Raw genomic sequence first — 12,116 nt, forward strand, 5'->3', positions numbered from 1 at the left:
ACTGTGACAAAACAGGCCTTTATATTTTTAGGTTTTTATATTTTTAATTTTATTAATTTACATTTTTATTTAAATATTATTTATTAATATTTTACCTTAAAGTCCAGTGTATTTACTGTTAAAATCATTTTGAAAATTCAAGTTTGTGGCACCCAGGAATGGATTATTATTCTAATTTCTATTATTTTAAAGGGGAAAAATTGTCTTGGAACTCCAACAGGGTTCTGGAATGGATTAAGTTCAGATCCCAAGGTATCACCATAAGTGGATTGGCTCTGGAGCAAAATCACCTGCTTTCCAATTTACTAGCTGTTTGAACTGTAGAAATCTGCTTAACTTCCTGTGCTCTGTTTTCTCATCTATAAAATGGCAAAATGGGGTGGCACCTGTGGCTCAGTGAGTAGGGTGCCGGCCCCATATACCAAGGGTGGTGGGTTCGAACCTAGCCCTGGCCAAACTGCAACAACAACAACAAAAAATAGCCGGGCATTGTGGCGGGCGCCTGTAGTCCCAGCTACTTGGGAGGCTGAGGCAAGACAATCGGCTAAGCCCAAGAGCTGGAGGTTGCTATGAGCTGTGACCCCACGGCCCTCTACTGAGGGTGACAAAGTGACACTATGTCTCTAAAAAAAAAAATGGCATTATGAGTTCTTCCTGCATTTGTGAGGATTAAATAAGTTAATATACACAAGGTACTTGTAAACACACACACACACACACACACACACGAGGGAGGTTCTTTTAGGGGCCTGCCTCGTGTGATTTTGCAGGCTAGCCAGTCCACATTCTACAGGGTGGTCTGAAACACTGTGGCCCCAGAGGAGAACTGCTGGTGGAGTCCAGAGGAAGTGTCCTGGAAGAACTCCCTCCCCTTCAGAAAACCTCAGTCCTTTTTCTAGTAGTACTTTTTCACTTTAACTAAGTGAAATAAGGCTCTCTGGAATCAGGGACTCAAAGTCTCCTGATTTGTATTTTAATCTCATTCAAAATATGCTTTCCATAGCCTAACCAAGGGGACACACAAAATTAACCATCAGAGAAACTGAGTATTCACTAATGCAGCGAGAGTGATCAGGAGACAGATATTTCATCAATTCTATGAAGTTGAGAGAGGAAAGGAAGGATTTCAAGACAAAAAAAAAATGGTCTTCAAAGTTTTACATAGGATATGAACTGAGAATATGCTACTGGAGGAAGCGTAGAATTCTTATAGAATAACTGTCATTTCCTAGAAGCCAAAAAGCAAAAAGTGCAAAAGTTAATAGGAAGAGAGAAATTTGGAGACATCGTATGCTAATTATTCCCACTAGAAATTCAGCTTGTGGATAGAAAAAACACTAAGGAGTGATGGCCAAACGGAGAACAGGGTGAAAGGGATCTGCCCTCTTCTATGAGGGTTGGAAGGAAATAAAATAAACTTGCTAAGATTAACACCTTGGCTGATGACAGTAAAAATGACTGCAGCTCAGCAAGTCAACACTCCAGTGTCACTGCAATTTAATAGGGACTCAAAGGAATGCAAGGCTCTCATCCTAAAGAATGATTCTCTAAGAGCAAAATTTCAGTGGAAATTGCAGGGGTGGAGGATATTTTGAATGTCTATTGATCTCACGTCCAGTTGGCTGCCACATCTGTAAGGCAGATGGGGTGAAAGGGGCCTTAAGTGTGCATTGGACACTTTTTACCATTTTCCCCAAATTATTTTTCATTCTTGGATAATACTATAATCTCCTATGAAAGGTATTTTCACATTCATAAGCAAATTCTTTTTCTATTAAAAAATAATATTCTCATTCATTTTGTGTCTCCTTATAACTAACCTTTTCAGAAGGAAAACACAGGTGAAGGGAGAAGATAGGGAGGGAAGCTTACGTGACAGGGCAAATATGTGGCCATGGGGAAGGCCAAGACGTAGCTTTTAATATCGAGGCTGGTTTTCTTTCTTTTACAAAATTTGCTCCAGTCTAAGATAAAGGAAAAATACACATCATGACACCATAATACATACACAAGTATTTATCTCTCTTTTACGATGGCCTATTACTCTGATTTACGTCATAAAATAAATCATGGGATCTGTGTCTTATTTCAATTTATTCAAAAACCTTAACATCACTAAAAGGTGAAAACACTATAGTTTAAGCCTCATGTTTTCAAGCTGTAAATATATGAAAAGCATAAAAAGTATTCCTTTCCCTGCACTCGTGAAGAATATAACACATTTTTTTGGTCTTTGCCACAGAACAAACTTCGCAAGCCTGGCAGAAGCACATCTAATTTGAAACAGGAAAATAATCTCACTTGTTCCACTTGAATTGGGTATCCAGGGGCTTCGCTGCTTTTAAAGAACCCCATTCACTCTAATGGGTTGGGGTCACTTCATCCCATGCGTCTCATTATACTGAGGGAACATTATCATTTCAGCTGCATGTTTTCGATTTAAGAATGTGAAATTTCAATGGATTAAGGAAACTAATATCAATTTATCTGATAAATCTGAGGCAATATCAGTTCATGAGCCTTTGGTTTCTGAAATGTTTGGGTTTGGAAGAGGGTTAAAAGTAAGATTCAATATTGTCTAATTTATTACCCAAATTAGGCCTTCTTCTGATTTAGAGATTTGGAGCGGGGGGAGTAGGCTTTAGCATTTTAGATTTCCTAGTCTCTTGCCTGGCCTGTGACTACGATTTATGTCATAAAATAAATCATGGGATCTGTGTCTCATTTTCATTTCAGTTTCATTTTGGTTAGTTTTCTTTTCTTTTCTTTTTTTTTTTTTTTTGAGACAGAGCCTCAAGCTGTCACCCTGGGCAGAGTGCTGTGGCATCACAGCTCACAGCAACCTCCAACTCCTGGGCTCAAGCGATTCTCCTGCCTCCGCCTCCCAAGTAGCTGGGACTACAGGCACCCACCACAATACCCGGCTATTTTTTGGTTGCAGCCATCATTGTTGTTTGGCGGGCCCAGGCTGGATTCGAACCTGCCAGCTCAGGTGTATGTGGCTGGCGCCTTAGCCGCTTGAGGCACAGGTGCTGAGCCTGGTAAGTTTTCTTGAGGTTGATGGCCAACAACCAACTTGGTCTTTTCTTTTTTTTAATAAACCATAGCTGTGCACATTAATGCGATCATGGGGTACCATACACTGGTTTTATAGACCGTTTGACACATTTTCATCACACTGGTTAACACAGCCTTCCTGGCATTTTCTTAGTTATTCTATTAAGACATTTACATTCTACATTTACTAAGTTTCACATATACCCATGCAAGATGCACCGCAGGTGTAATCCCACCAATCACTCTCCCTCCGCCCACCTCTCCACTCCCTCCCCTCCCTTTCCCCTTTCCCCCTATTCTTGGGTTATAACTGGGTTATAGCTTTCATGTGAAAGCCATAAATTAGTTTCATAGTAGGGCTGAGTACATTGGATACTTTTTCTTCCATTCTTGAGATACTTTACTAAGAAGAATATGTTCCAGCTCCATCCATGTAAACATGAAAGAGGTAAAGTCTCCATCTTTCTTTAAGGCTGCATATTATTCCATGGTGTACATATACCACAATTTCAACTTGGGCTTTTCTAAGGGATAGGTCAGCTTTAAAGGAAAAGGCATTAGCAGCTGTATCAAAAGGACTTTACATGTGCGATTGCATTCCATTTCTTTACAACCGTCCTATAATTTAGGTACAACTAAGTTTAAATCATGTCAAATTATTGCTTTGTAGGTCAAAAGTTGTAGAATATTGCCAATTTCATGTGGTTCAAATTAAAAGTATTCTCGCTTTAACAAAAAGAAATTGGGATTTGGGCAGCACCTGTGGCTCAAAGGAATAGGGCGCTGGTGCCATATATGGGGGGTGGCAGGTTCAAACCCAGCCCTGGCCAAAAACGGCAAAAAAAAAAAAAAAAGAAAGAAATTGGGATTTATGAGGGTTACATAATTTACTCAAGGTCAATAGTGAGTACGTTGCATAATAAAATATCAAACTATGGTTTTTTTTTTTTTCTTTTTACTGTATCATTAACTTCCTTAGGAAAATTAGATTCCAAAAGTCAGACATCCAGAGCAGTTGGAGATCCAGATGTCTCTAATCCACTGATAATAATTATTGCCTTTCTCTGAATCAAAGGGACATTAGACCCAACTGAAAGAGTTCCCAAGGCCCAAAGCTAGAATAATTTGAGCAACAAAGTAAATAAAGCAGCACTGAATTATAACCCAAAGTATAAGACCTACGTCCATTAACATATATTGATATCAGCTAATGACTAAAGAAATAACTGGACAGGGGATAATAGACAAATCTCCTTGCAGAATAATTTTGAATAAGTTATGTACCTCAGATACTCAGCCCTCAGGGAAATGGCATACAAGGTTGGACAATTAAGTGTATGAACTGATCCTAGAAAAAGTGCTACACATCTCATTGCTGAATATCACTGTATTGCTAAGATGAATTAGTGTAGAACTACGAAAACTCTCTGAGGAATTCATGCTATGAATGTATTTTTATTTATTCCCTGCACATTTGGCCATGTGCTCACCAGATGGCCAAAGGGAGAACTCCAAACGTGACCGTGGTGACATTCAGCAATGAGGTGTGTAGCAATTTTTCTAGGATGAGTTTGCAAACTTAATTGTCCAACCTCATATAACTCCCAGCTCTCTAAGTAAGGACTATGAATAGTGATTTTTGTTCCATGAGAGCAGTATGGAAAGGGGGGAACAGAGTAACTTTACATTCAAAAAACTTCGCAAACACAACGTCAAGTCAGAAGATGGAGGTTAACATCAATGGTGACAAGTCATGCCGAGAGGGGTACCCTTCATATCCACTGATGAGAATGGCACTTTATCTCTGCGATTTTCCTAACAAAAACTTAATCCCAGTCTAATCGTGAGAAAAACACCAGACAAATCCCCACGAAGGATGTTTTACAAAACACATAACACTCTTTTCAGGGGTGAAGGTCATCAAAAACATCTTACAAGGGTACATGTGAAATTTACTAAATGTAGAATATAAATGTCTTGACATAATAACTAAGAAAATGCCGTGAAGGCTATGTTAACCAGTTTGATGAAAATATTTCAAATTGTATATAAAACCAGCACATTGTACCCCACGATTGCATTAAAGTAGACAGCTATGATTTAATTAAAAAAAAATGGGACATGTGAGAAACTCACAGGCAAGAGGAGTCTAAGGGGATGGGACAAGTAGACGCTGTGTGGTTTTCTGGAAGGGAGGGACCCGGGAACAGAAAGAGAGCAATAGGTTAAACTAGGAAACTGAATACAGTGTGGACTGCAGTTAATAAGGTAACAACAGGGGACGTTAACTGTGACAAATGTACCATACTAATGAAAAATGCTAACACAGGGGAAACTAGGTGTGGAGTATATGGAAGTTCTCTGTACCATCTTTGCAACTTTTCCAGAAATCTATGTTTATTCTAAAATTTAAAAAAATTATTTTATATGTTAAAAAAGAGCCAATGATTAGAGCATATTAACTTAGTAGAAGCATTGTAATACTTCATGATCATAAAAATGTATAAGATTTGATATATGTTTTTTATTATGGAAAGACAGTGTGCTTATGTATTTTTCATAGTAATAGAAAACAATTATTTTAAGGACTCAAGCAAATTGGAAAAGGCCATTCTGAATACAATATGTTTTCAGCATAACACATACATTATTCATTTATGTATATATTTGTTATAAAGCTTAGATTTTTATAACTCACAGTGATGTAGAATTAAAAAAAATCACTGCTAAAAGTCACTGATATATCCAGGCACTTCAAAAGAACAAAAAGGCTTATTAAACCACTAAAAATATACAAGTGCTTTATCATATCATAAGTACAGAGAATAAATAAAAATATATTCATAGCATTAATTCCTCAGAGAGTTTTCATAGTTCTACACTAATGCGCTTAATGTATCCACAGGTTGTTTTATTGGGAGTAAAAAGATATTCTCTTCAGAGTAAAATTCAAAAGGGTAAGGCAATTAAAGAACTGAAAATTATTACTTATTACCTAAGGAATTGGAGTATGTTCTACTTAAATTCAAATTAACTATTTCAAAAATTGAAATAATACAAAAATTGAAATGATGCAACACTGTTCTTGCTACAAGAATTTATAAAAATCTCCGCTTCTTTGTTTTGAGAAGGTTTATTTGCTTCCTGTGATCAGCGCCAGGAATCAAAAGGTGTCTAGTCTTGTGGTTATTCTTTTTCCAGGATTCCTATTTCCTACACTGCATTTGAAATGTTTTTCAGATTGTTTAATGAATTCATAGATGGCAAAGAAAGTGAGTACTTTGAACAGGTCCACAAGGCACACTTGAGAACATACCTTCAAAACACCCTCAAATAATCAGAATGGCCAGGAAGACTTTCGGAAAACTCAGATGAAGCTTGATTATATATAAACTCTTTGAAATAGAAATGCTTTAAATGTATCAAATAAATGCCATGTATTACATTGCTAATATACTTCTGGTTAAAAAAAAAATTCAGAAGGCACTTATCTCAAATGCAACACATTCGCCCTTATGTCACATCTTAGAACGTAGTCATTTCATATCATCTATCACCTCTGTCACAATTTTCTTAAGATTTCTAACCTCTCGCACTTGCTCCTCTTATTATAGACCACATGATTTATGAGTATGGCTAGCTACAGAGACAGCTGTGAGAGTAGCATTGTACCCTACCCCAGATCACCCCAGAAACAGTTTCTGCTGAAAGGTACTGTCACAATGAAATGGAATTACAACACATTTTAGGGGCAATTTTGGCATGTACGTTTAAACTTACTCAATTGTGGGAAAAAAAGAGGAGAAATGGCAAAAAAAATTACTTGTTCGCTATGTTTATTTGCTTTGACAAATAATATGGATTTTTAATCAAGGATTCATCATCTCAGGATATAATTTCACCTATCAAACATCTTACACAGTTTCTATGTGCATGTACATACAGAATTACAAAAGTTATTAAGAAATGAAACAGATGAGGGATTTTGTGCCTTAGGGATGTTTTAAACTTCAGAGAAAAGAAAAAAATGTAAATATATAACAGTACATTTTGATTTTATATTGCGTGTTAAGCACTTGAGGAGGAAACTGTGGGACTGTATGGTTTAAAAATTTTATAGGGGGATATTTGGGGGATAGGAATTAATAGATTTCTGGCAGCTCCTTACAATATTTCTTTGCTCCATGCTCACAACAGATACCAACCGGGGGTGTGTAAGTTGCTTATTATTGCTGAGCCTATTTTGTGGAAACCTAAATAGTGCAGCTATGTGTGTCAGGAATAGCTCTGACTTTCCAGAGGACAGAGAGGCTGGAGTCCAGGCGAGGCGTCCGTTGCTGAACAGGACGAGTAGCTCGACTGAACAGTCTGTCCTTACTGACACCAGCCACCCTCTAACCTTCGTCTCTATCTTTGCTACTCAAAGTGCGGTCCACAGACCAGCAGCAGCAGGGTCACCTGGGATCTCGTTAAAAACAGAAAATCTCAGGCAAAATCTCCCACACAGAGTCCCTAGCGCTTCATCTCACACGAAATCCGAGCAGCACTTCCTTGTACCCGTCCTGGGTATTATCATTGCCTGCACATCAGAATTAATTAGGGACACTAAAAGTTTTGGTGTCCAACCTTCACTCCAGGACAATTAAATCAGAATCTCTGGGCTTATACCCAAACATCGTTTTTTTTTTTTTTTTAATTGTAGCTGTAAGTTTAAGTTGTCTGAGAACCAGGACCAGACTATGTAATGTATTTATTCCCTAACATCTGAAACACATTTTTCCTTATTAAAATAAAATGCTCAAGAGCATTTTTTTAAAACACACTGTACTTCAAATTTATTTCACTCAAATCAAACTCCAGACTTTATTCTTTCCACCTATCTAACCCCCATTCCCACCCCAAATTTCTGACGCCTTTGCGTATACGCACATGCATATGCGGCCCCAGGTGTGTGCTTCCGCTCTAGATGAAATGATTTGGAGCAAAACCCTTAACTAGCCAGAGGGGCCACTGTCTCTAACCCAGTGGTCTTGCTTTTCTCCACCTCCAGTTCAGAACTTCCATGGAAATATTTTTATGTGTGGATTATTTTTATGTGAAACTTACAAGGAAACATTTATTTGCATTAGTTCCTTCCTCTGTATAGCATAAACTCTTTATATAGGTGCCTCCAAAGAAAGCCATTCACTAAGACATGGTAAATATATATATATATTAATATCAGCTTCCTATTTTCTTGTAAAGTGTAAAAAGATGATGCATACACAGCCTTTAGCATAGGATTTGGTACACGTTTAGTGCTCAAAATCACCTCTTGTCACAACTGCTATCAGATGTTAATGTCTCCCTGGAGATTTTAGAGAAAGTAGAGCCACAAACTTACAATATCAGCTGTAATAAATGCTGTGAGGAGTTAAGGGGAGGAAAAACAAAGCAAACATCAGGATAATATCCAGAGGACACATTATTAGAAACAAAAAAAGCTAAGGAGGTGCAAATTTTCTCACACCCTCTTCTTGTGCTGGGACTCATGTCCTGGAACATCATAGGGCCTGGGTCTCGGATCTTTGGACTCCCCCCAACCCCTTCCAACATCTGACTGAACTGCATCATCAGAGTCCCTGGTTCTTCAGCTTGCAGAAGGCGTATGGTGGGGCTTCATAATAACAAATCGCCCTCTCTCTCCATATACTACTTTATTTGTTGTATTTCTCCGGAGAACTCTAAATCAACATCCAAAACAAAAATCACTTAACAAGATGCAAATCCTCTCTTTTATTGTATGTTGAACTATCTAGTGTAAGCATCAAGTAGGGCCTGTTGATTTAACTTGGTGATGGTGGCAGGGATAGCAGACTAGGTTTGCTGTGAAGTTAACTGGTTTTGTTGGGTTGCTGCGTGCACAGTGACCATCTGTGTGCCTAGATCCAGAGTCCCTACCCATATGTGCTTTCAACGCGTTCTTCTCACCCACGTCGTCACCATGCTCTTCCCTCCCAGTTTTATGTAAATTATAATGCTCCACATCTTGAGTGCCGCTGGCTGTCCTGACCCCCAACGTTCTCCATGGCTATCTACTTTCCTCAAGAGTGACTCTATTCAGAAAAGCTAAAGCTGGCTCGATGGAGGATTAGAGGCAGCTTCCTCTTTCTTGCCACTCGGGTCTGAATCAGGTGAGTGTCCCTTTGATAGCACTGTAATCCATCTTATTTAAGGTGGAACATTTGATTTCTTCACCACCAGGCCTCCCTTCCACTTCAGGAAATAATCCTCTTTCAATCTCCTACTCATTCAAATAAAAATGCCATCTCATATTAATAACATCTTTCCTGAAGAAGCTCAAATCATTTTTCGTGTATTTCTCTAATCCTCACAGCATTCCTATAAGGTAGGTAATGTCCGTACAACAACTCTTCTCAGCCAGGTCAGGATGATTATGCGATTATGCAAGGGTCTTAGGTGCCCAGAGTTATTATTGAACTGAGTTTCATTTCCTCCAAATTATATTTACTAGGGATTGAAGCAGTGCATTTATCGGAAAAAAAAAATATATATATATATATACACACACACATATATATTTGGCTTTAAGGATACAAATTTGACTTGGAATAATGGCTGTGTTGTGCATAGCATTCTGGCATCAATACAGACACTTCACTTCAGATTCAATATATCTCACTTGAATACTGTGAATATAAAGTTCTAAGATGGCAGGTTGAAAATCTTAAGGACAAGATTTATGGATTCCATGAAAAAATAATTTTGTCTAATCATCATGTTAAAAAATCATCTCTTTTGAAAAAAGTTGTGATCGCTATTGGGGAAAATAAAATTGGAGATGTTTACATTATTGAGTTTAGAGATAAAATTGCTAGGTTGTGGCCTAATAATTTGATCTTTAATCATAATGCACATATTTACTAAGTCCAAACAGAAAAACGTGGTTTAAAATTACATTGCAAATATTTGAATTGTCTGAAGAAAAATTACCAATTAAGTAGAACATTTTAAGCATATTCAATATATACCGTTAGCTAGACCTACACCAGAAGACAGCCCCTCTGCACGGATGTAGAATAAAGACAAAAGCAGGTAACGTGTGGTGCCACTGTGAACTAGTGTTCCCAGCACATGAAATCATTTCTTCCCTGAAACAACAATGTCATCCGCTGTCCAGATGAGATAAGTGGCAGCTTCTGTCACTTACTGAACGTGGGAGGTTGGCATTCAAATCTGTGCTATCTAGTTATTAGAGGTTTCTTTTCATTCCTATTTTTCTACACTACACACCTGCACTGTAAACCTATCTACAAGGACATTTTGTTTTTAAATTAAGAATGTGAAGAGATTGGTATGAAGTGAAAGGAGCAGTTACAATTATTGCAGGATATCCTTCTTTCTTGGGGAAAGAAAAAGCTAGATAAAGCCAATGGGCATTGTGTGTATTGTTGTTCCAAGTTGGTGACACTTAGATACTGAGGTCCCTTAAGGCCCGGCAGTCCTCACAGTTCCTGCTGAGGGCACTCTCAACTTCTCTTGACCCCAGCAGTGATATAACTGTATTCTCAAAGGGAGAATTCCAGGCTTCGATGGATGAATGAGTAGGATTCAAAACACACTAACAAAAACTCCAAATGTCTTCCATGCCACAATATAGAAAATAAAAATTCCTATGGAAGATAATTTAGAATGGAAGTAGTAATATTCTCAATCCCCTTCAAAATAATATATCATTTCAGTCAAGACTTAAGAAGAGCATAATGTACCAAATTTATAATTAAAAATAAAAATATGTGTTGACTCAATTATGACTAAATATAATTTACTTTAACAAAATTAAAGTGACAGAAGTAGCCATATACCAAGTACTGCCTTAGCTCTTCATATGATTTTAACTTTAAAACATTCCTATAAAAGGAGGCACAACTATTAAGTTCACATTTCAGGCAAGGTAATTAAGGCCAAGAGAAGAAAAGGAAATATATCAAATACGTACAGTCAGTTAGTGATGAGGCCAGGACTCAAAATCGGTTTGTCTAATTCCTGACTCCTAACAATCGTGTTATGATATAATAAAATTTCTGAAGTTACTAAACATGAATGTAAATCCCCATAAGAACAGCACTTCAAAAAAAAAAGGAACTCAATTCAGGCATCACCGTTCCTGATTACTTCATTTAAAATTACAGCCCATTCTCACTCATACATATAAATTTAAACACAGAGCATATATTAGTTATATTCCATACAAATGAATTAAAGATGGGAAAATGTATGCTTATGTTGATAAGTACAGAAAAATATTTCATGAGATTCAATATCTAATCAGAAGTAGTTCTGCTTACAAATCTAAAAGTAGAAGAATACTTACTTAAGCTGATAAAGGATATCTATAAAAACTCTATAGCAAAATTATATTTAATTGTAAAATGTTTAAATATATCCTCATTAAAGTCAGCATTAAGATAAAGCTGTCTGCATTGAATAACCTATTCAGAGTAGAAAGTCAAGAAACAAAAATAAGCATAGGATTAGAAAGAAAGCAACGTGTAGCTTAAAGATGAAATAACGGCTACCTCCCACATTTAAATATCCGCTGCATAAAAAATGAAAATGGATAAGAAAGTGTAACAGCAAACTGGCTAAGTTTGAGAATAAGTACCAAGAATATTTTTATAGACTAGATACAAATTATCAAGTAGATAATACAGTGTATAAAATAACATTCAAAATAGCAACAATATGTACAGTATTTAGGTATGCAGCTGATAAAAGTTTTAAAAGATTTTTCTGAAAGTTGGTAAACTACTTTTAAAATTTATGGAAGAGCAAAGGCCCCAAAATACCTGAGACATTTTGAAGACAAAAAAGTACTCATCAGTTATCAAGACTTATTCTAAACTGGGGAAGTTGTAGCAATTAAAGTGCCTTGCTAAAAGACTTCAAAAACAGATGGACCAGAACAGAGTTAAAAGTCCAAAAGCACAGTAACACTTATGGAGTGGTGTTAGACTGCTCCATAGATCCAGGAGCCGAGGACGGGTTGCTTCATGAAA

Source organism: Nycticebus coucang, chromosome 1 (assembly GCF_027406575.1).
Source record: "Nycticebus coucang isolate mNycCou1 chromosome 1, mNycCou1.pri, whole genome shotgun sequence".
Lineage (NCBI taxonomy): Eukaryota > Metazoa > Chordata > Mammalia > Primates > Lorisidae > Nycticebus > Nycticebus coucang.